Source organism: Natrix helvetica, assembly GCF_964273705.1.
Source record: "Natrix helvetica genome assembly, chromosome: 1".
In the NCBI taxonomy this organism is placed as follows: domain Eukaryota; kingdom Metazoa; phylum Chordata; class Lepidosauria; order Squamata; family Natricidae; genus Natrix; species Natrix helvetica.
In genome coordinates this window covers 304752075-304778170 of record NC_138548.1, presented here as the reverse complement: position 1 = coordinate 304778170, position 26096 = coordinate 304752075, and the positions used below count along the sequence as shown (strand labels likewise).

The 26096-nt window shown below is 42.0% G+C and overlaps 1 long non-coding RNA gene across 1 annotated transcript in view; it reads right to left on the bottom strand.

The window, feature by feature from the left end:
• LOC309383947 overlaps positions 1–5940 on the bottom strand; it is a 29526-nt gene extending 23586 nt beyond the window's left edge. The window contains exon 1 of the long non-coding RNA XR_014173950.1: positions 5846–5940. This is a non-coding gene — a long non-coding RNA (uncharacterized lncRNA). The remainder of the gene's footprint in view (positions 1–5845) is intronic.
• Positions 5941–26096: the final 20156 nt, after the last annotated feature.

The window sequence follows — 26096 nt, the reverse complement described above, 5'->3', positions numbered from 1 at the left end:
TCCATGTGGAGGAGTGCACCATTCATTATGCATCCTAACGGCTGCTGCCTGCAGAAGAAGATGGCTTCTTCCACGGGGAGAAAACCTCTGGCTGCTCTGGAAGACGTTTTTCCCCCTCTGGTTTTGAAGGAATGCAGACTTATGTGCTGTCTCTGCCCCTTTTGTCTTCATGGGAGACTGCCCGCCTGCCATGCATTTGTGTTCCTAATGAGGATGACTAGGTAAAGTAGAAAAGCAAAGGTGGGAATTTAAGCCGCAGTCCTCACCTCAACATATCAGCCTGAATATTACGTAGTTTGCTTCCAAATAAATGTGTAACCCCACCCACTTAGCTTTCTAAAATGGGATTGAATCTGGCAGAGAAGAGTTAATGCCAGCCAGAACATTAAAAGAAGGGATAGGCTGGTTCCTGTGTCCAAAATATAGCATCTGCTTCTTCTCTTCTGCTTGTGGCCATCAGAATAATTCCCCACAAGCAGAATATGAAATTTTTGTCTGCTGAAGGCGCTATTTCCAACTTTTGGATGTTGGAAATCTTCCAATATTTTCCAATATTCTCTCCAAATATTTTGCACCACAATATGCGACAACCTGAACCAGCAACCCCATTTAAAACAAGGATAAAAAAAAAGTTTTAGTAAAAGGCGAAAGATTTAAACGATCTGAAGAGAAACCAGAGTATGATAAAAAGAAGTAAAAAAAAGAGTTTTAAATCAAATGTTAAAATATGTTTATATGTTAAAAGAACATATAAAAAAAAGCAACAAATACTGACAGGAAAGATATAAAATATGATAGAAGGAAGAGGTAGGGTGAGAAACACAACTACTCAAAATATTTTTTCTGTTTTTTAAACAAACTATTAGAAATGGCTTCTAGAAATCAGGTCTATGCTTGCTGAAATCGTATTATTTTTCAATTCTCTTCCAAAACCTGGATTTTGTACACTTTCAAGAAAATGAAAGAGTCTTCGGAACTTTGATTTTATGAAAGTTGACAGTAGCAAGACTACTGTGTGTACAAAATGGAAGGACAGTTTGATTCCCACTATGGACGAATGGTTACAGAAGCTGATGGAGTTGGCAGAAATGGCTAAATTGGCTGTTTTGATTAAAGAACATAAGTACCTTTGTTTCCACATGGAGACCCCTTCTGAACTTTGTGCTTGAGGTGGAAAAAAATGAAACTATGATTTGGGGTTTTATCAAGTAGATTGACATGTATTTATAGAAATGGCTAGTTTATATTACTATGGAAAAGCAAAAAGTTGTGGTTTGATGTTAATACTTTATTTTACTTTATTTTAGTGCAACAAATGGAGTTGGAAGTCAATACTTTTTTTTTCCTTTTCCCCAGCCCTTCCTTTTCCCCGCTTTCCTCTCACCGTCTTCCTATTTTCTTTTGTATTTTGTATCTTATTTTACATAGGATGAGATATTTACTTATCTCTTTTGGGAATAAACCCATTTTTAAAAAGTGAGATGTACTTTTGAATAGACAAGCATATGATTTTATTCTAATATGAATGCAATTATGTAGTACAAGTTGCTGCAACCATCAAACCAAATCTCATTCATCTTCAGATGACCCTCTAGAAAAAGTAATTTATTTGCTATTTTTTTGTAACTGTCAATATCTTTGCTTCCAAAGATTAGAGCCTTTCCAAGGGTCATTTCCAGTTTGGAAGAAATGTTACCATAAATCATGGGAGCATATTGCAGAGAGAACAGAATTGGAACTTGCTCCAGTTTGGAATCACATGGCAAGGTTTTGTTCAGGGCCTTTGCAAGGTCAGATCTGCAACCGTATTTGACAAGCCAAAGATGAAGAAATGAATTGATCTTATTTGAAGACTACAGTAAGGTAAAGGTAAAGGCTCCCCTCGCACATATGTGCTAGTTGTTCCCGACTCTAGGGGGCGGTGCTCATATCCATTTCAAAGCTGAAGAGCCAGCGCTGTCCGAAGACGTCTCCATGGTCATGTGGCTGGCATGGCTAAAAACCAAAGGTGCACAGAGCGCTGTTAGCCTTCCCACCAAAGTGGTCCCTATTTTTCTACTTGCAGTTTTTATGTGCTTTCTAACTACTAGGTTGGCAGAAGCTGGGACAAGTAATGGGAGCTCACTCCATTATGTGGTGCTAGGGATTCGAACTGCTGAACTGCCGACCTTCTGATCAACAAGCTCAGCGTCTTAGCCACTAAGCCACAGTGTTCCATACTACAGACTACAGTAGATAACCAATTTAGGAGTGAGATACACAGGGACAATCTTTATCAAACTGATGGATAACTCTTAGTGCCTAGGAGTCAGCTTAACATTTGGCATGCACGGGGCATCTATGTTAGTACCTCAGGTACACAGTCCTGGGATCTTGTTTTTTTTTTCCTTGATTTTTTTTCCTTTTTGATAAGCTTTATGGGTTTTTCCCCTTTATTATTTTAAATGTGAAGACTCTTTTAGCATTTACACTGTAGCTGAAATGTCTCAAAATGGAAGTAATTTGCGCTGTGGATTTTTGTCAGCTGTAATCAGAAAAACACTAGAAGTTTTTGGAATACTATGAGGCTGATCCTGAAAAACAAATGGCTCTGATGTTTTTAGATGCTCAGAAAGCCTTTGATAACATGAGCTGGCGATTTATGTTGTTGCAACTGGAACAGATGGGCTTTGGTAAGAAATTTACCCAAGCCATAGAAACTATATACCACAGACAAACAGCAAGGATAATGATAAATGGAAAATTAACAGACTCTAGTGAAATAAGGAAAGGGACAAGACAAGGCTGCCCACTATCCCCTCTGTTATTCATCTTAACATTAGAAGCTTTAAACAGAAATATTAGAGAAGGAAAAGATATAAAAGGAATGAAAATAAAAAAAGAAGAATACAAATTGCAAGCATTTTGTCTTCATCTTAGAGGACCCACTAGAAACTACACCTAAAATGGTTGAAAAAATAGAGGAATATGGAAAAGTAGCAGGTCTGAAAATAAATAAATACAAAATGAAGATTTTGACAAAGAATATGTTATCAAGACAAAAGGAAGAATTGGCGGATACTCTGAAGATTCAAATCACGAATAATATCAAGTATTTGGGGATATACTTGACAGCAAGATGCAGCACACTTAAAGAGAACTACTACCATAAACTTAAATAGCAGATTGTGATAGACTTGGCAAAATGGGAAAATCTACATTTATCAATAATAGGGAGAATATCTACAATTAAGATGAATATATTACCCAGGATTTTATATTTGTTCCAGACAATTCCAGTTAGACTAGGTAAAGCCTACTTTGATGACCTAAACAAAATAGTGTTGAAGTATATTTGGCAGGGAAAGAGAGCAATAAAATTAAAATTATTACAAGATGCTAGAACAAGAGGAGGATTTGGCCTACCGAACTGGGAGTTATACCATCAGGCAACAAACTTGTTGTGGGTTAAGGAGTGGATAACATTAAAAAATTCTAGATTATTGAGTGTAGAGGGACATGATTTGTTGTTGGGATGGCATGCTTTCCTATGGTACAAGGGAACTAAAACACAGGGGTATTTTACATACGTGAGGCTTTGTTATTAAACTGGGAAAAGATTAAAAGACAACATTATTTAAAAATTCCAGTCTGATTATCAACTATTGAGACATTTTCATATCCAATAACATACAAAAAGGAACAGTTAGATATGGTGAAATATTGAATGCAAAGGGTGAACTTAAATCTATGCAAGAATGGGAACAGCAAGGTATAAAGATGAATTGGTTTTCATATGTGCAAATACATTCTAGATATGATAAAGATCTTAAAATGGAAGGTTTCCATGATAAAATGACTGAGTTAGATAAAATTTTGACAGGCACTGATGAAAAGGTGATTTAAAAACTATATGGATATTTATTAGAGGTTAAATTAGAAGAACAAGTTAAAGAATCTATGATTGCTTGGGGGAAAAATTTTAGACATGGGATTCATTTAGAGAATTGGCAGAAATTGTGGTTTCAAAATTATAAAATGACAATGTCAACAGCGTATAAAAAATATTTGTATAAGATGTTTTACAGGTGGCATCTATCCCCGACGAGAATAGCAAGAATGTTCAAGAATAAATTGGAAAAGTGTTGGAAATGTAATCAGATATCGGGTTCATATTACCATATGTGGTGGACTTGCATAGAAGCTAAAAGATATTGGATTAAAATCCATATTTGGTTGGAAAAAATAATACAAAAACATATTGATTTTAAACCAGAGATCTTTTTGTTGGGAATCATACCAGAAACATACAATACAGAACTGAAATACTTGATTGTAAATGTGTTAACAGCAGCTAGAATTGTATTTGCTAAAAACTGGAAGAATGAGAAAACACCAACGCAGGAGGAAGTTATTTATAAAATAATGGAATGTGCTGAAATGAGTAAGTTGACATTTGAAATTAGAGAACAGGAAGATAAACAATTTTATGGGATATGGGATCTATTTTATCAGTGGTTAGATAAAAAAAACATGGAAATGAAAATTATTGAAGAATGTCACCAATATTAGAATAATAGAATGATTTAGAATTAGACATAAGAATACTTTATTATTGGATATATTGAAGATGATGTAATGAATTATTATAATATGAATGAACCCATACTCAGCAGATCTCATTTAAGATGAAGAAATAATAGTGATAGTCAAACAAATGCAGTATTATAATAGTGATGTATATAAATGTATTTGACTGAAAATATGTGATTCTATATAAAATGTAAGTGATGACTATGGAAAGGATGCACAAAACCTCTGTGACCAATCGACACACTGTATGTAATGGAAGATACTTGTATGTTACATGTCTTGTCTGTCTTATGTTTGTTGAAAAATTTAAAAAAAATTATATACAAAAAAAGAAGAACACTAGAAGTTTAAAGAAGAATATATAAAAGCAAAAGTTTTCCTGTTACTCTGAGTTCCTCTCTATAAAAGATGTTTGAGGCTGGGACAGACCATTTGGTGCCCACAGATACCTAGATTATAATGGTTACATCCCTTGCCCTTGAACATTTTAGCTCAAGCTATTGGGCATTACTCCAAAACACAAGATTGTGTTGCTTGCTTGCTTGCATTGCCGGACAGCTTAGATGCACAACTGGCTTTGACCAAACCTACTTCTACTCTCTTATTTCCTATAACTTGAGCAGCTCAAATGGGTAATAATGAAAACACAATCATTGCAACTACATTTCCTGCTTGGTTCTGCTATCTTTCTGAACCTACCTTGCTTTCTTCTGCTAAACCGTTGAAACTTACATGTTGATCCCATCCACACTCAGTCTGAGAGATTTAGAAGGTCTTTTGGAATCCATATTCCGGTTTCTCCTTCCATTATGGCAGTACTAGGATGGGAAGATACCCAATGCTTAGGCAACATTCATTGCTGTGCTGGAATTATTTGCCCTGCATTTACTGGCAAATCATTTCCAACATCTGGAACTACTTTAGCTTTCATAGTTTTCCTCCATGCAACTACCATAGCTATTGATGTAAAATGGAGGTTTCCAATCTTTTTGTTTTGCCCAGGCCTTCCCGCCAGTAACCCTCAGTGAAGTTCTGCTTGAGGCTGCAATTCCTGGCACTCAAGAGCTGTGGCTCCTGTTACATTTGCTGCTGTCATGCAGCCTCTACAAGTGACTGTATTATACTGACAATCTAAAAATAAAAGAGTGAGAAAAAGCATCAAGCCAAAGCAAGAAAGCAAGCAATTAAAATTGGGTGGGGATGAAGAGAGCACAGGAAAAATTGCAGGCTACACCAGAGACATTGAGAGGCTCCAAAGAAAATGTGAAAATACCTTGGGTGGTATTTAATTGGAAGTTGTGGGTTCACTGCCTTTTTTCAGTCTGCGGCAGCCGTGTGTTCAGTTGAAGTGTTTGTCTAATCTGCCTGGGAATCTGGGGAAGACAAATTGAACTCTCAGTCCTGGGACCTTCCTCCCATCCTCCAGTTTAGTCAAGATCAGCTACACCTTCTTTTCAGATCTGCCGAGGCTCCTGTTCCAATTTGTTAGTTCTGCAAGCAAATAGGATGCCGTTGTGTGAAAACTTCCTGATTGACCCTTAAGTGGAGAAAAGAAGCTTTTCGGACTTCTGCTGGTAAGTTTTCATGATTTTTCCAGGTTTTTTAAAAAATAATCTTTCATTGGATCTAAAAATGAAGGATAATTTTGTCTAGAACAGGTCAAAGCTTGATGTGAAAATTACTGATTGGTACAACAATTAGTCATGAATTACAGGAGCTGGAAAATAACAGGGTAAACTGAGATCAGTTCCGTGTGTGGTTCAGTTCATTTATCTTCTCCTTGATTTGTTCCCTTGATCAGAGTTTTAATTCAGTAAAATCATCTCTTGAAAGCTCAATTGTTTCATCATTAATGCAGAATTGTTCCTATAGAGGAGTCATCATTTTTGTGCTAATAAGATTGGTGCTTGAATTTCATGTCTTGCTGAGGTATAAGCTGACACATGCAGAGATTAATGTTAAATTAAAAAAAATAAGGTGGGGGGGGGGGGTTGAGGGTACCTTCTTGCCTTATAATTTCAACAGGGACTTCAACAGGGTTGACTATTACTTATAAACAAGTTTCAAATTTGTTGAATGCTTTTTCACTAGGAAAGTGATTGAAATAAAATGGATGCCAACCGACAGCTCTTTATCCAAAGCTTAATTTGAACAAGTTGGAAAGCCTTGGATATTTATAGCAACCATTTATTTATGAACAGGCTGCATTTCCTTCTATAATAAATGCTCTGATCATTAAAATGTGGTGGAGAAACCATGGGCGGATTCTTCCAGGCAATGGCTTCAGCCTTAACACTCATTTTAAATGTTTGTTTTGAAGAAAGGCCAATTTAAAGCTGCTGGCAGAATACATGTTTTTTTCTGGGCAAAATCCTAAATATGTTCCAGATAAAACAAAGTAGGGAAACTCCTTGTTGTGGAAAAATCACAGTTTGGCAGAATAGGCAGAAATCAGCGATTTGACCCAGGGCCAGGGATGAAATTCAGCAGGTTCTGGAGAACCGGTAGCGGAAATTTTGAGTAGTTCGGAGAACTGACAAATACCACCTCTGGCTGGCCCCCGAGTGGGGAGGGAATGAAGATTTTGCAGTATCCTTCCCCTGCCACGGCCACCAAACCATGCCCACAGAACCGGTAGAAAACATTTTTGAATTTCACCACTGATCAGGGCTAAGTGAGATTGTGGGTTGATGATAATGACAGACAATAGGTGGATTCAGATACCAAAGATCTGATCTGGAAAACAAGAGAAGGACATAGGTATAAACCATGGAATACTCGGGGTTCAAGCTTCCAAATAATGATGATTGTTTTTAATCAATTGCTAAATACTAGAAGGTCTCTGCTGTCACAAGCTACCTGTTGATAAGCCTTCTATGCTGTTTAAATTGGACTTCTTTGGGCTTTCAAATTCTGTAGTGTGACAGATTGGGTTTAATTTACACGTGATAATGGGCACTTTGTATGTTTAAACTTAAGCTGGTTTTGATTACAGAAAGTGTATCTAAAGAGTTCATTGCATTTATCATCACTGTTAACTAGATTCATAATTCTGAAGTGGTTGATTTCTCTTTGATCATTATTACTGGAGTAATAAATCAGTATTGGACTGAAATCAGTATTTTAACAGAGGAGTGGAATTAGATTCATTAGAACCTTAGTTGTATAAATAGGTGTCCAATATTAATAGGTCTAAGTTGCCATTAAATATTAAGACCACTTGTGTTAGAAGTCGCCATCTATAATTACTATTATATACACAAAAAATGTGAAATCATAACTGCCAGTTCTTTAGCTGGAGTTAGCCTTCATATGCACTGTATTTTCCCAAGAACCTAGGATATTATAATGGATCAGCATAGTTTATGTGCAGATCCAGTCCAATTGAAAAGTTTGCCATTACATAGATTTTCTAAGTGCCATCCAAGACTTTTTGATATGGCACCTAGTATGCTTATATTATTATTGTTGTAATCATAGGAAGAATACTTGAGATACTATTAGTTCACAGTTTAGGAACCATATTGCTTTCCTGTCCATGCTTTGAGCTTCATGAAAGCACCTGTTTACACAGTGTGAAAGAGACTACTGGACTTTGTATCTCAACCCAATCCAACAAGATCTTGTCCTGGAATTCACTACTATGGTGTTACTGGGAGACAGTCATTGAGCTTCTGCTTAAACAACTCCAACAAAAGAGACTTCAACTCACTCCAAGGCAATCTGTCCCATCCCATTGTTGAACAGTTTCTTACCATTAAGGCTTTTTTCCTAGTGTCCAAGTAAAGTCTCCTTCCTTGTTAGACCTTGCACTACGTTCTGGAACAATCCTGACCAAATCTGCCCATCTTACCTGACAACCCATAGATATTCAAAGGCAGCTGTCTGGGATACTCTTGTGTCTCCAACCCTAAAGTTTAGCTATTGTATCTAGGTCGGAAAAACCCAGTTGATCACTTGACGGCACTAAAGAGGCATTCGGTTTTTTGAGATTCTCATCTATCTCCATTTCTCCTACATTTTTCTTTACGGGCTTTTTATCAACTTGGTTGTTTCCTTGGGACATGACATCCCTGAACATGATACAATTTGTCAATAATTTTCCTAAGATGAAAAACCCAGAATTGGATTCAATATTTGGGATATATTTTGAGGATGAACAAATATTTCTCTAATATTTAGTTTTATATTTTATATTATATTTTTATATTTCTGATATTTTCTTTTTTCAACTGAATCATATTTTTGATCACACCACACAAAAACAATTATTTCCATCCACATACTGTGTAAGTGTACACATACACACACACACACAAAATATCCATAGATATGTTTGTGTGTAATACGTTATGTATTGCCACAGGGATAGGACAAGTCCTGAGTGATAGACTGAGCATTACAACTTGCAAGCTGTGCAGAGACACAACAATTTAATGCATGATGTGTTGAGCTAATTCTCTTTAACTCTTACAGAAAAAAATTACTTCTTTTGTTTGATGGCAGTTGGTAAGACCGTGGGAAAGACTAATCTTTGACCTAAACCATTTTCACCAGTGATCTCATTAGTTTAAGCATGGGAATTCTGAACCCAGGACAATGTTCCCTTGAATGCATTTATAGCCTCGTTATGTTTCTAGGCAAGTTTCTATAATTGGGTTGCAAAAATGTGGATGGCCACTAGGTGGTAGTATTCAAGTTTTCCTATCCTTTACTGCCATCTGTATCAGCCACTTGGATTGTTGCAACCTAGACAGGAAACATACTTTTAGGGTTAGGGTTCCAGCAAGCTTATATTTATCTTGTAGGAAGTTAGCACCCACCCCTGTCCTAGAAAAACGAAATATCCTGGGAAACTTTTAAAAGGAAGAATACTATATTTTCCAGGATCAAAAAGGGAGAAATATGTTTTTAAAGACAACGTAGCTCCCTGCAGCTTCCTGCCCCCCCACCTTTGTCAAGGAGCCATTAAAGCTTGAGCTAGTCTACTTTACACAATAAAGGTAGGATTAGCCTTCTACAGAAACGCACCACATGGCATCTGGGAACTCAACCAAACTTTGACTCAAAACACAGCCTAGAGAGTTGCCCCTGCATAGCCCCATGGGAGTCTGACAACCAATCAGAGTACATTTCTTACACAGGAACAGGAAACAGAGAGGTGGGGCTGAACAGAGAGTATATAAACCCAGCAAGCCCCTTCTTTTCTCTCTTCTTCACCCAACATCTTGAAGCATGTGATCACCTTATCTGTTCAGGATTCAAGCCATGTGGCCCTGTCCACCATTAAACCATCTTTCCAAGCAGCCTCCATGTTTCCATTGTCTTTTCCCCCCACTTGGAGCTGAATTTGAACCCAGAAGGACATTTCTTCCAACAGTATCTATAGCATATTTGTTTCTATGGCATATTTGTCCCCTTGGAATCTCTATGGTTACTTACATCCCATTGTTTACAGCACACATTTCAAGCATTAAAAACTTTTCACATATAGTGGCCGTTTTTTCACACAACCTGTTATGCCTTGAGTTGCTTCTTGATGGTTTATTAAATTAATTACAATTATCTGGATCTACACAACACACCTCATTACAATTATGTTGTCATTCGGGAATTCTTGCTACCACCTGGTAACTTAGTCAAACTGATGCAAGTAAGTTATTGCTGCAGGCTTCTGAGTAACCATATGTAAGCTAACATTTGAGTTAGGTAATGAGTCATTGTTTTACGCTGTTTAAGAATGCTTTAAACAGAAAAGACATTCTTGGTAGGAGCACATTGTGCCCATTGAAATAGGTGAACAGGGTGAAAATCAGTGTGTTCAGAAACTCACATAGTAAACTTTAAGAGGAACCATTTTCCTTATTTTCTAGACACTGTATGAGCTGCCTAAATTGCTCATTTTTAACAATAATCAAATAATGGGTGGCTTCAGTGAAGTCAGGAATCCACATCTGAAGAATGATAATTTTTCTCACCATAGGTGGTTAAATTATTCCTGCTATGGTCTTGACAATTTTAACAGCCACCCACCCAGCAGAAGGACATTCAGCATGCAATATTTTTCCTGACATGGAGATTTGTGCTAGTGGAGTACCTGCCAATTTTTGCTATTATGTTATTCATCTATGAAGGAACGGCCCTTTCAGAAAGCAAAGCTGGCAAGCTCATGTCTGCAGTGTTCCAAAGTCCTTGGAATGCTGGATTACATCACCCTTTTAGATTTTACTGAGTAGAGCCCTTTGATGATTGGCAAGGTCGGGAGGTGGGAAAATCAGACCAGTATCAGTTTTACTGTAGTCATCTCATTTAAACTCCAGGGTCTGAGGTCACTTTCCAAAGACATTCTGGCAGCGTTGCAAGGTGAGAATTACAATCATTTGCAGAAATAACGCACTGTAGAATATACACTTCATTCCAAATTCCGCATTCCAAAATCTGGCTGCAAAAATTCCAAGTAAACCCCAGATTAAGGTGTGATAAAGAGACTGAAGGTTATAACAGGGTTTGTAAGCAAAGCCTACAAGCTGTGACTGCATTTGAGATGCTAAATCAACATTCTAGTTGAATAATTTAAAAAAAGTTTTATTTGGTAGTTCCAATAAGTGCAGTTTGGATAACGCACTAAGCAAATCATTAAAAGGAAGTACCAGGAAGAGTATCCAAGCAGCAAGCTTTGATAAATTGTGGCATTAATCATGCAAATTGTAGGCATATCTCATCTGGAGTACTGCTAACAATGCACATCAACTTCTCCCAGAAGTGTTATACTACAATTCCAGTGTTCCCCAGCTCTTCAACTAAGATACTATCCAGAATAAACTGTTTGAAATTGTTGACCAATGCCTTTAGTGAAACACAAATAAAGGCTGCTTAGAGAGATGTGCAACATGTGGTCTTCCTGAAATTTGCACCATAATCTATCATTCAGAAAACAGAAAACAAAATAACAGTGTTGGAAGGGACCTTGGAGGTCTTCTAGTCCAACACCCTGTTTAGGCAGGAAACCCTACACCACTTCAGACAAATGGTTATCCAATATCTTCTTTAAAACTTCCAGTGTTGGAGCATTCATAACTTCTGGAGGCAAGTTGTTCCGCTGATTAATTGTTCTGTCAGGAAATTTCTCCTTAGTTCTAGGTTGTTTCTCTCCTTGATTAGTTTCCATCCATTGCTTCTTGTCCTACCCTCAGGTGCTTTGGAGAATAGCTTGACTCCCTCTTCTTGAGATATTGGGACACTGCTATAATGTCACCCCTGAGATATTGGAACACTGCTATAATGTCACCCCTAGTCCTCCTTTTCATAAGACTAGACATATCCAATTCCCGCAACTCTTCTTTATATCTTTTAGCCTCCAGTCCCCATTGTTCATCATTAGTTCTAAATGAGATGCAAGTTCAATATCTGGAAAGTGCTTACATTGCTCAACTCTGGATTGGAGGATGGGAGTTCAGTCCAATAAGTTCACCCAGTGAAAGGAAGGAAGACCATAGTATGTGGTTTCTTAAATTTTCTTTCTTGCATTAAAATCCATAAAGTATCTTTTAAACCTCTGAAATTAAATGCTTAAAGGAATGTTTCCTTCTTTCTGATGCTCCAAAACTTCATCAGTTAAACAAATATTGGTTTACAGACCTATTACAAGGAGCAGACATGCATGCTTTCTTCTTACCTGATAAGATTGGCTTTAGTTGAATGCAACAAGGCCTAACAATGGCCCTCTGGCAGTCATTTTAGGTGTTGTCAAATCCCAATCTAGTCAGCAGTGATAAGTTAGGAATTCTTTGGGTGTATCAGACACTTAATTTAGCTCTGGGCATGTGAGAGGAAAAAATACAGGTTAGTTTAGGAGTTCAAAAGGGAATGAAATGCAACATAATTGGATCAGGTCATTATGATAAATTGTCCTGAAACCCGCTGAACTGCATTCTGGGTCTTAGAACACTTTCCAAATTCCAGGAGAAGAAAGAGGAGGGGCGGTGAAAACTGTACAGGAGTTGCCTGCAGTGCCTCGGTTTGGAAACAACAGGAGCCATTTTTAGTTCCAAACAGGGAGACGTGGGATTAGATTACTGCTGCATTCAGGCAAAAGGCAGGCTGACATTTTTTGCTTGAGTCAGCGTGAAATGTGAGGTTGCATTGAGAAACAGCTGTTCACCTGAGAAATGCTCCCTGCTTCAAAGGTGGTGGGGGATTACTTGTAATGGTCATGCTTTGCAGCCACTACAGTACAGGTTTTGTGGAATGTGCCTGTGGTTTTCTTTTCAAACTTTCGGTACGTGCCAGGCTGTCTGGCTAGGAATGGAACTGAACAGCTATCTCTTCTACACAGACAATCTACTTTGTACTTAATTAGTACAGCAGCCTAGCAAGAATATTATAATTAAAGGTTACCATGTTCCAGATTTTTCCAGACATGGGTAATAAACACTACTCAATTATTTTTAAATGTAGCATGTATACGTGTGATTTGCAACATTTTTTTTTAAAAAAAGAAGTCCCATCGTGCCAAAGAATGCAACCTGACAGAAATAAAGAAAAGAAAATCCATAAAAGTGTTTCGCTAGCTGAAGTAAATGCAGATGGTTCAGTACAGGAGTCAAGGAAGAAGGAGATAATATTTTTTTTAGATAAAAGTGTTAACAAGGGCCAAGAGGTTTGCCACTTGGTTCAAAAAGTTTAAACAAAATAATTGCCTACTATTTTAAAGAACGGTATGACTTGCAGGATCCAATCTGCATCGGTCACCGGAACCAGAGATGTAATCTTCCGAGTTTCCAGATTCATGTTGCAACCAATCCTCAGAGAACTTCTCTCTCACCAGAATGGGAGAGAATCTGGGGAGAGAGAAGTTCCCTGAGAATGGGCTCCAGCAAGCTCAGAAGACGAAACCTCTGGTCCAGGTGACCGACTCAGACTGGATCCTGCCACCTTATCCTGGAACATGTATATTTGCTTTCAGTTGTATGAGGGGATGTTGTAATTAGTATATGTAATTAGTATATAATTTTAAAACCGAAAGTGATGCCACAAGATTACTTTCCCCCCAAATAATGTATAAATGTCAGTGATAATAGCAAGGATTTCCAATCCTCTCCTTTACTTGCAAAGAAAATTTCCACAGTGTAGGGTTGGTGACTAATCAGCAATACAATTGAAGGCTACAGCCAATTCTTTCACCTTTAGCAATAGGCAGTCAAATCTGGGTAAATCCCAAGGCGAGATAAACATCTTATAGCAGGATGATAAACATTATCGTCTGCTAATGTCTCTGGATCATGTGCTATTAAAGGAACAATGACGGTTTCATAATTGGCAACAAAATTCAACTCTAGTTTCTGCATGTCCCCAGCTCCATGCTGATTCAAATACTGTAATTTCTGTATTCAGACAAGACACTAAAGCACAGCCAAACAAACTTCCTTAGCAAAATATAAGATATTAAAACAACAACACCCACACAGTTAATGAAAACACATACTGTATGGATTCAGCCAATCACTGCTGCCATGTTAGAGAGGATGGTGATTGTAGCCTCTGCCAGAAAGCATCAGGTTAACACTGCTTCGTTCAAAATCTGTACGAAGTAAATTGGATCCTGTCAGCTGAATAACATGCTTATACTGTAATAGTACCATTTCCTGAAGATCTCACTGTTGTGTACTCGAGTTACGACCGGCCGGTGTCACTCAAGCCGGATGAGGGTTTTCATTGGCTCAAATGCGGAGGCGTTCCAGCGGGAGAATGGCAGCGTTCTAATTGGTTAATGGTTTGACAGCTACCATATAAATAGCTGTCAAACCATGGGGTTCTGTTCTATAGTGTTAATGTTCCAATTAGTAATAAAGACAGTTGAATGCAGAATCGCCTCAGTTGTTTATCACTACCATAGAGAATCTAATACTCATCTCCTGATTCATGAAATCTCGGAACGAATGAACTATCTCTGCATATTATTTCTAACTTATAAAATCTGCTGCTTTTGAATGAGAGATTATGTGAGAGTTTTCTTCAGGAATGGTGTTTTAAGCTGTTACTCATTTGCTGCTGTTCCTCCATAACTCCAGAAACCAAATCATCTTTTGCTACCATGAGTTTTGAGGTTCACATACTTTTCTTCCCACATGGAACTTCAGTGAAAAAGGAGTTAATGAAGGACAAGGTTTCTACTCCCACTCACTACTTCTTCATTCTACCCAGGCTATTTTCAAAGCCACTGTCTTCCTCAAAAAGAAAGGTTGTATTTTTATTTTCCACTTTTTATAGCTCACACAAATCAAAAGACTCCACATGGCAGTGGTGGTTACGACAAATTAAAAGTATAAACACAACAATAAAAGGAATCATAATTATTAAACCAGCATAAACAAGAGATCATTAATAAATCACTCCTCCCCCAAGTTGAACGTCAATAAAAATGTAGCTAGAGTTGAAAGCTTGGTGAAATCAAGTTGCCTCCTAAAACCATGACGTAAATAGCTTTGCAGATCTCTGGAGATAAAAAGTTCTAAACTTGCCAAAGTGTGGAGAGCTACAGAAGATCTGTCATCTTGTTCACCTACCTCTTGTTTGCAGGGCGGAGACAGGGAGAGAGAGAGATGATTTCTTGAGATATGGACAGATTCAATTCTCTATTCCAAAGACTTTTTTAAAACTTTAAAAACTTTTAAACTTTTGCCAGGATTGTGCATAGTCCTATAGAGCACCTAGCTCATGTTCTTAGGATAGTAATGCTAAAAATGGTTCAGAATAACACCAGCATGCATATGGTCCTCATATCTGTATAACCTTTACAGCAAAAGCAAATAATTCTTGTTATTTGCGGAGATAAGATAATGAAATTTGTATAAGATAATGGATCATGAGACTTTTATAAAGCACACATGCACAAAAGCCTGTCCCACTAATTTTGTATGAGCATAATACAAAAGCTTTTGCAAAATAAGAGACAAGCCAAACACTGTGAATTCATGAAAACATTTATCTTGTAAAACAAAGTTGTACAGTGATCTGATCTGTGCAATGGTGGGTCACAGAACCACAGATTCGAGTTGTTTACATATTAAAAGAATGGTGGGATTGGACATGATAACAACTGAAATCAAAATTAGAGGACAACATACAACTGTGTGCAAGGAACACAAACCACATCACTTTGTTTACAGAAAAAATGACAGGACTAATCTGCATTTCCTCTTTGCCTTAACACGGAGATAGTTTATCTACAGTATCTTCTGTTCGGGGAGGACAGGAATGAATGACATTGTCCTCAGCATGCCACTAGAATGCTGGGAAGCCAGCCTCCACCTAGTTCTGTATCAAAAGCATTGTTTTTCTCATTCTAGTCCATCTACTGCACTATGTTCTATGTTGTCTTTCAATGGACTGGTGTGTGCTTTGGTAGACATGTGTGGCAGAACACTTTTGACAGAACACTCTGGAAAATATAGATTTGCAGTTGCTTACTTACAGTACCAAAGACCGGAAGGTCTCAATCAGTCCTGAACCAAATAAAGACTGATTGCTCTCTTGAGGCAGAGATCAGGAAATGCAAACTCACAAAATTACCCATGCAAGATGAAAGATTAAGAACTAAGGTGAAAAATACAATGATGCTTGGTAAGGTTGAGAGAAGAATATTATAATATTGCTAATTAAATTATAAATGGAAGAGCTCAACAATTTTGAGCACATTAGTCCAAATACATCCTTGTCTCCTCCCCCCTCCAAGATTTCCCCTTATTTTGACCCTACCCAAGAACAGCTTCAACATATGTAAAATCTGTTACGCTTCGCTGTTTGGTATGGTTAAGTGACCTGTTACTAGTGTGAGTAGAATATTTTGGGAGATGTGGCCATCTCTTTGTCCTCCCCATTATCCCTTATGTTTCTTGAGTACTCTTCATCTCTCTTGTCTTCCTGATTTTGATGTCATCTTTTTCTCCAGGCTTCCAGACAGAAGGCAGTACTACTTCATTACTTGGGAAGGAAAAAGGAATGTGTTTGTTATTTGACAGTTTTCCTCCAATTGTCATTTTCAATTGCATCCCTTCCCTCTTGAAATAACAGAGGTGGATGCCCACAGCTAGTTGGCTTCAGTTCTTCAGCTCTGCAGGAATTAATTGCAAACTACAGCAGAATTGGCTTCCTCCTCTCTGGGAATACTTCTACTCTAGTGTCTATACTTTCCCCATTTTTTTAACCTAGGGAAGGCCCAAATGAAGTGTGGAAATAGGACAGGCAAAGCAACTTAGAAGGATCAAGGTAGTGACCCTTTCCTATTCCTGATGGAGCATTTAGATTGGCAGATGTGTTCCCCAATATCCAGTAACATTCTAAAGAGGGAAGACAGCAAGAACAGTTGACAAAACAAACATTCCCCCTTGTCTATAATAAGAGCAACTTTACTAATCAGGATAAGCCTATTCCACAGTGACCAGATAGACTCAATAGGCAGAAATTGATAATGGGGCAATTAATTTTATGATAGCATTATTTTACGGCAGTTCAAGGATGGTGAATAGCATTTCAATAGCACTTCAACTTTGGGAAATCCCAAACTGCCTACAGTTTGAAAGAATTCAGTACAGAAGTGTTAGTTAATTTTAAGACACTCTCGGCATTTGATCCTCTTCAGCATGGGTCATTGGCGGTAGTCGATTACAGCTCATGGCATCCCCATTTCCTGGTAAAAAGCAGGGACGTGTGGTCATTGGAGGCAGGGGAGGCAGAGCCTCCCCTCTCATCATGAAATAATAATATATAAAATAATAATATCCACGAGGGAGTTTCATATATATAAGAGGAAGAGGAGCTCAGGCGGGCGAAAGGAAGCACTTTAGTCAGGGGGTGTGGGGGAGAGGAGGGGAGAATGCCTGAGCATTCTCTCCTCTCCCCCACACCCCGCTGACTAAAGCGCTTCCTTTCACCCGCCTGAGCTCTTCCGCAGGTGAAAGAAAGCGCTTTAGTCAGTGAGGTGTCGGGGGAGAGGAGGAGAGATTCTATCCTCTCCCCTGACACCTCACTGACTAAAGCACTTTTTTCGCCCGCGGAAGAGCTCAGGCGGGCGAAAGAAAGCGCTTTAGTCAGTGGGGTGTTGGGGGAGAAGAGGAGAGATTCTATCCTCTCCCCTGACACCCCACTGACTAAAGCGCTTCCTTTCGCCCGTGGCACAGCTCAGGCTGGTGGACGCTCAGAGCCCCTGGAGCCCGTGCTCCCTCACAGCTCCTGTCGTCCCATTTGGCAGGCGCCACCCGCCCGGGAAGCAGCTGAGCTGGGAAGTTTGGCAGTTTGGCTTCCAGAGCAGGCAGTGCGGGCGCCGGTGGGCTCCCGCCTTCCCAAAGCGCGTCCCTGTTTTTGCGGAAAGCAAAAGAATGGAGAAGAAACGGGGAAGCTTCGGGTGGGAAATGAGGCCATGGAAGAGAGTTTTGCCCTTTGCTGGTGAACATGGATCGGTCTTGCGCCCATCCTGGAGAGATCCCACCCTGGGCTGGCTTTCAGAGACATGAAAGGCTCTTTCCTCAGGCGGGCATCTTTTCCAATGAAATAGATCGAGACAGGAAGATCATTTTATTACATTTGAACGTTTTGACTAAAACGGATTCTCTCATTCAAGGAGGGAACCCAAAGACCATCTTTCCATCCCTTTTATCAAAGAAAATGCCATTGGACAGGGCAAAAATAACTCCTCCTTTGCCCTGGAAATCAGCTACATGGAATTAAACACTATAATCCAACTTCTCTGTGTGTGTGTGTGTGTTTGTGTGTTTGAGAGGGGGGAGGGGGGAGAGAGAGAGGAAGGAGGGGAAGGTAAAAGAAAAAGAAGGAAGAAAACTTATTTAAATAAGTTTAAAGCTGTTGCTTTAAATCGGAACTGAGCATGCCTGGCTGTGGAATTCTGGGAGTTGAAGTCCACAAGTCTAAAAAAATTGCTGCCTCACTAGCCATAAATTTCACCGCACGTCACTGGTAAAAAGCTAGAGACGGTGGCTTTTATTTCTTTTTCCATTCAGCTCTAAAGGATCAATCCAGTCCAAACAGCCAAGGGACGGCTTGCCTGATCATTTTAAAAAAGGCTGTGGAGGAGAGTGACTGTTCTACTAGCATCATTATTTATTTATTAAAAATAATTGTGTCACTTCTCATCATAAAAGGTCCTGAATGAGTTTATGAAATTGATATAAAATAAAACTAAATTGTGATTGAGCACAAGGATCCATTAAAATATCAGGAGTTAACATCAAATGTCAGTGTGAGTTAGAAATGTCCCAATTTTCGGTATTGGGGCTTGGTGTGCTGCAGAAGAGAAGATGCCTTAATGGACAAGATCACCATGCTGAAGGCTTGCCTTTGGATTACTGGTGAATTGCAATTGGCAGGCTATGGAACAATTGTCAGTGAAATCAAAAGGCTGACACAAAAGCAGCCCAAATTGTGGGTGACATCATCCTTCTTTCCTATAAGAGGTGGCATCCCAAGGATGTCATAACACAACTGTGTTACATTATTCACTTGATCTAACTATTTGCACAGCCCATGGTGGTCTTACTAGAACCAGATTTTGAGTACCAGTATCACGCTGTCCCTCAAGCACTGAAACATAATTTATTGAGGCATTTGAAATTCAATCTCCAATACTTCACTATTAATTCTATTAACATTGGCAGCTGGTTTGTTATAGGGTCTGGCCTATATAGCAAGCCTAGTATTTACTCTGCCTTGTTCTTTTTTGGTGAGCCCAGTCTAAAAATTCATTTTTATAAAAAAATAATTTTCATTTCTTTGAAAGCCAAACAGCCATGACAGAATGCAAGCCAAGCCAAAAGTACAACTTTTACAACCCTTTCCTTTGCTGATCCAGGAGGGCAAGAGAAAATATAGTCAGGAGAACAAACCTTTTCACAAAGCTTTTGGGTAGATAAAATGTTTCTTATAAAGTCTTAAAAGTAGCATTAGGCAAAAGATTCCTTTATAGATATAAATAAAGATATTGTGTTATTTCAATCAGGAGTGGGCTGCTACGGAATCACCCTGGTTCGGGAGAACCCAGTAGCTAACGTTATGACTGGTCCAGAGAACCTCCAAATCCCACCTCTGGTTGGTCCCACCTCCCTCCCAGGAGTCTCCTCATGGCCCATTTTGGATAGGAAGTAAGTGTGGAGGCTCGAGGAAGGGGAAAAATGGGTCCAAAAGCCCTTTTGGGACACTCCATAATTTTTAAAAGTGAGAAGGTGGCCTGAGAGAAAAAAATTAAGAAACACTGTGCTACATGCCATATATTCACATCATGACTTTCCTCAAACAAGTCTAAAGTAGCATTGATGATGCTCCCTTTTTCATTTTAATTTTACAACATTCCTTTCTGAGGCAGGTTTGATTCTGAAAAACCTGATTCGCCAGGGGGTTTATTTGCTTTTATGACTTTGCTTGTTGAGATTAAAGTTGTCCTTTATTCAATAAACAGTGTTAATTGCACCTGAATGAAATTTGTAAGCTTTGTTATAATCACTAGAATTTGTATTATTTAACACAATTAAAATTTACTCTTGGCCATGCTGGGCATTGCTGCTGGGCATTGTAGTTAAGTTAGAAGGCTCCCTGCTTTAAACAAGGCATAGAACAAAATTAAAACTATCTGCAAAGAAGAAAAATTAAATTAAAATTAGAACAAAACCTGTTTGGAAGAAATGTCCTTCTGGGTTCGGCTCCAAGTGGGGAAAAAGACACTGGAGACATGGAGGCTGCTTGGAAAGATGGTTTAATGGTGGACAGGACCACATGGCTTGAGTCCTGAACAGAAAAGGTGATCACATGCTTCAATGTTGGTGGAGAAGAGAAGAGAAGGGAAGAGACTGAAGAAGGGCTTGCAGGGTTTTTTATAATCTGTTCGGCCCCACCTATCTGTTTCCTGTTACTGTGTAAGAAACGTATTCTGATTGGTTGTCAGACTCACATGGGCCCATGCAAGGGCAACCCTCTAGGCTGAGTTTTGAATCCAGGTTTGGTTGAGTTCAGATGCCATGTGGGGAGTTGGGTAAAGGGCCAATATTATCATGCCTTAATCCCATCTCCCTGGAGCTGAAGGGGAGAACTCTTTATTATGTAAAGGGACTGGCTTGGCCTTCTTAATGGCCCATTGACAAAGTGGTTGGAGGCAGGAAGCTACAGGGAGCTATTCTCAATTTAAAACATGTTTCTTCCTTTTCACATCCAGGGAAATATAATATTCTACCTTTTCAATATTTCCTAGGATATTTCATTTTTCTGGGAGAGGGCTGGGTGATAACTTCCTACACCTGCAAGAAGCTCAATTGTTTTTTTGATTTGTGAGAATAATATTGGTGTACAATAATACACTTTCTTTTTCAATGCCAGAGTCATTCACTTTTTTATTTTTAAATAAAAGTTTACACATTGGTGGATCCTTGCATGTCTATCTATTCACAACAGAACTAATAGAGCCCCATCTCGGCAACCTTGTCTATCAGTAGTACAAGGTTTCCTGTCTCTGTCTCTCATCCCCTGGCAACATTCTTTGAGATGATAAATTGCTGTGACAAAAACAAACATTAAAGGAAGTGATGTCTTCATCTTCAGGAGCAGCTGATCCACTGTCAGCATTTGCGGTTTTCATCTTTTGCAGAGCTTTAAACAAATTGTGTCATGGGTCTATTATTTCAGTAAAAAAATAATGGCATGCACCAAGGGTAGCACCCTAACTTTCCATGCTGTTAAAGAGCAATTAGTAGTCATGTTGACCTTGACACGGCCAGATCTCTAGATTTACATTAGCAGAAATATATTGCCAAAAGTACCCTCATGTGGCTCAGTAGTTAAAAACAAAGCAAAACCTTGGGATGGTTGCAAGCTGTCCAGTCATTTTGTATGGTTGGTATGTACAGTAGGACTTGCAGATACCAAGAAGTAGAGATCTTAGAAGCCAGTTTGAAATTGTGCTTCAGAATGGTGCAGGGATACAGTAGAAACCCAGAACCTATCTTTATCTCTTTAAAGCAGGGGTGTCAAACTCAAGGCCTGGGGGCTGATTCTGGCCCACAGGGTTCTTCTATCTGGCCCCCAGGGCCGCTCTGGAGACAGCGAAGGATGGGCCCGCAGTGCTTCTGCCAGAAAAAATGGAGCTCGGGAGTGCTGTGTACTCATTTTCACTGGCAGAGGGTTGCAGGAGCCCATCCTAGCCAAAAACAGAGCTCACACGGGCCACGCGCACCCTACCCTGATGAATGGTGAGGAAGAACGAGGCTGGACACAGCTGAGGAACTTCCAACTATTTATTGAACACAACAGCAAGAGGCAAAATACAGGAGAGAAGCATCGTCCCTCTGCTTGACAGCTATTTATACAAGAGCTGTCAAGCAGAGAGACCAACCAGGAGGCGTGAACAGCCCGCCTTCAGCCAAGCCGCGCCTGATTGGCTAAGATGCGGCTTGGCTGTTGCTAGCCTGAGGCAAGGGAATCCCCGGCGCGGCTTGGCTGTTGCTAGCCTGCGCAAGGGAATCCCCGGTCGTAAGTCGGGGAAGAACAGTAAATATAACACTCCTCCCCCCTAGCGAGGGCGCATGCGTGATGGCGGAGCATGCGTAATCGCGTAAGTATGCAGGGCTGCGTCGGACCCGCCCAGAACGCCTCAGTACAGGGCAGACCATCGGAGGAGGAGGTGGTGCCCGTGGGAGCTCCTCCCGAAAGGGAGTGGAGCTCCGGGCGCCATCTTGGAGGCCTACACCTGAAGGAGGCGGAGACACAGGAGCAGGTAGGCTGGGCCAAGGGGGCGCGGCCGCTGGCGGGCTTGAGATAGAAGGATCATAACGGAGAGCAGAATAGGGCTGGCCTGATTGTGGGAAGGCCAAGGCAGGGGGCAACTCGGGGGCAGGCGTCCCAACAGGGCATGGGCAGACTGGCGGTGGTGGCCACTGGATGGGGCCAGGCACGGTGTCGGTTGGCCGCTGTGGTTGACAGGGTAACAGCCAAGGCGGTGGTAACGGTTGCGGCGCCGGACCGGGGGTCGTTGGAGGGACTGCGGCGGTCGACCCTGCAGGGCTGTTGTTCGGTGCTGGAGGCAGGCGGCGCCTTAACTGATCCACGTGGCGGCGCCAGTCTGCACCGTCGGCAGTCCGGACCCTGTAAGAACAGGGGCCGGTTATGGAGGTGACGGTGGCAGGCACCCACTTCAAATCCCCCGAGAAGGCCCTCGCCCAGACAGAGTCGCCCTCAAGGAAAGAGCGGGAAGGGGGCCCCAGGTTGCCCGGCTGCTGCTCAGAATAGGACGGGTGCAGCCTATCTAAGGTGGTCCGCAGGCGCCGGCCCATCAGCAGCTCGGCAGGAGACTTTCCGGAGAGGGGGCACGGGGTGGAATGCTGTACCAAAAGGTAAGCAGCCACCCTCGTGGGCCAGTCGCCTGTGTCCATTCGTCCAAGAGCGTCTTTGACCGAGCGAACGGCTCGTTCCGCCCGGCCATTGCTGGCCGGATGATATGAGGCTATCGGGGCGTGACGGATGCCCTGGGAGGCCAGGAATTCCTGGAACGCAGTGGACGCGAACTGAGGGCCATTGTCCGAGACAACTACGTCCGGTAAGCCATGGATGGCGAACAGGCGCATTAGTGCCCAGACAGTGGCCTCAGCCGTGGTGGAGGTCATGAGGATGAGCTCCACCCAGCGAGAATAGGCGTCCACTACGACCAGGAAGACCTGGCCTCGGAAAGGCCCCGCGAAGTCAAGGTGCAGGCGTGACCAGGGGCCGTGAGGAATCTCCCACTCCTGTGGTGCGGCTGCCGGAGGCGCCGGCCGGGAGTGTTGGCAGGTGGAGCACCTAACGACCCAGGTAGCGATCTCGTCGTCAAGGCGGGGCTACTAGACATAGCTGCGCGCGAGCGCCTTCATGCGAGCTATGCCTGGGTGGCCCTCATGGAGCCGAGAAAGCACCTGTTCGCGGAGGGTGGGTGGGATGATCACCCTATCACCCCACAGGAGGCACCCACTGTGGAGTGATAGCTCCATCTGCCTGGCCTTGTAGGGACGGTGGTCGTCGGACACCGCCCCTCCAGGCCATCCTCGCAGAACCCAAGCCATCACCTGGGAGAGAGTGGGGTCGGCCCGGGACGCTGCAGCCACCTCGCTCAAAGAGAGCGGCAAGGCCAGGTCCGCGATGGCCAAAACAGACTGGCACGGCACAGTCTGTGGATTGGGCACAGGCAAGGGGCAGCGGCTGAGGGCGTCAGCGTGCCCCAAATGCTGCGCGGCTAACGCCCTGGCGGCATTAAACATTGGGGGTCCACAGCAGCTGAGGAAAAAGCTGCACTTTTCCTCCATCGGCACGTTCCGCTTGCCACTTGCGGTCATGAAGCACTCAAAGCGCTCGAGGAAGCCGGCCCAAGACTCGCCGGCTGTCCCGAAGGGAGCGAAAGGAGGTAACGAGGCCATGAAGACTCGAAGTTTTGTGGCTCATGGATGAAGCTGAAAACTCGAGTGGCTCGTTCGCGGTGGTCCGTTCCGTCGGTGTCCGCGGCCTCAGAGCGACCCCACCTTCGTCGCCAGTGATGAATGGTGAGGAAGAACGAGGCTGGACACAGCTGAGGAACTTCCAACTATTTATTGAACACAACAGCAAGAGGCAAAATACAGGAGAGAAGCATCGTCCCTCTGCTTGACAGCTATTTATACAAGAGCTGTCAAGCAGAGAGACCAACCAGGAGGCGCGAACAGCCCGCCTTCAGCCAAGCCGCGCCTGATTGGCTAAGACACGGCTTGGCTGTTGCTAGCCTGCAGCAAGGGAATCCCCGGCGCGGCTTGGCTGTTGCTAGCCTGCGCAAGGGAATCCCCGGTCGTAAGTCGGGGAAGAACAGGGAATATAACATACCCAAGTTTTGTTTTAGTTGGCAGAGGGTTGCAGGAGGCTGTCCCAGCAGAAAATGGAGCTCGGGAGCCTGTTTTCACTGGCAGGGTGCTCAGGCAATCACAGGCACCCCCGACATGAGTGATGTCAAGCTAACTGCACACCCCTGGCTTGGCCCCCACTGACTCTTCCTGAGGTAAAAAACAAACCCTGATGCGGCCCTCAATGAAATTTAAATGAAATTCCCTTTAAACCAGGGAGTTTGACATCACTGCTTTAAAGCAACCACAATGCAACTAGGTGAGATGAGGTGAGATGGGTGACAAGTAAAATTAAATAAATTAATTGATGCCTTCACTCTGTCATTGCTCTATAAGAATACCTTCGACTACCATCCTTGTTTTCTTCTGAATTATTCCAGGCCCTCCCTCATCCTCAAAGCTTCCCCATTCCTTCAGAAGCCTCAGGCCATTCCTTAAAGAACAGTTCAAGTGTTAAGTCCTCCTATAAGTGCTCTGCTGATTGCACTATCAAAAGGCAGCCCACTCCTCTCAATTACTGTTGAAGATCATGTCTAGTTCCCACTAAGTTTCTTAGTCGCACACAGCTACCAAAAAGCTGGATACAGGTTTATCCCATCATTTCCTGTGATAGCACAGTTGTACTTGAAGATACATCTGGTTTTCCATTATTTTCTCCTGTTTTGAGAGTAGTCTCCCCACCCCTTACATATCTCAATCTGTCAGTTCCTCTCAGCTAGATAAATAAAGGGACAGGTTTTAAGATAGAGATAGGAAGCTCGCTTCCCGTTATTCAGGCTACTGCTAATAAGTGCTACATGTGCTTATAGCATTGTTATGCAATGCGAGGTCCGTTGTTAACAAGGCCCCCCTCATTCACGATCTAATTTTAGAGGGGGAGCCGGACCTCGCGGGAATAACGGAGACCTGGTTGGGCCATGAGGGAGGTCTTCCCCTCGTGGAAATGTGCCCACCAGGCTACCGAGCATTTCATCAGCCCCGGGCCCAGGGAAGGGGCGGTGGGGTGGCAGTAATTATTCGGGAGGACTTAGAGCCGAGGGAGTCTACTGCGCCACAGACGTCCGGATGTGAATCCCTTGTTGTGAAATGGGGCCCTGGGAGACAGTTGGGCCTGCTGATAGTATACCTGGCTCCTCGCTATACATCAGCGGCCCTGCCTGAACTCCTCGAGCTGATCGCATCGGTGGCGGTTGAGACCCCCAAACTTTTAGTGATGGGGGATTTTAACCTGCCATCGATGGGAGAAGCATCAGAGGGGGTTCGGGAGTTCATGGCTTCCATGACAGCCATGGACCTGACTCAAATGATTCAGGGCCCGACACACGAGGGAGGACACACTCTGGACCTCGTTTTTGTCTCTGGCCAGTGGTTGAGTGATCTGGGAGGAGGGGACTTAACCATCACTCCCCTGTCATGGTCAGATCACTCACTCCTTCGTCTTGACTTCCCTGGTGCTACCTCCCGCTGCGGGGAGGCGGAACCGGAAAGCACTAGATGGTTCCGCCCCAGGCGCCTGATGGAACCAGATAGGTTCCAGACGGAGCTTGGGCCACCTCCTGTAACCTTGACCCGCCCCCGGGTAGAGGACCTGGTGGTCGCGTGGAATAATGCGACTACCGGGGCCTTGAACCG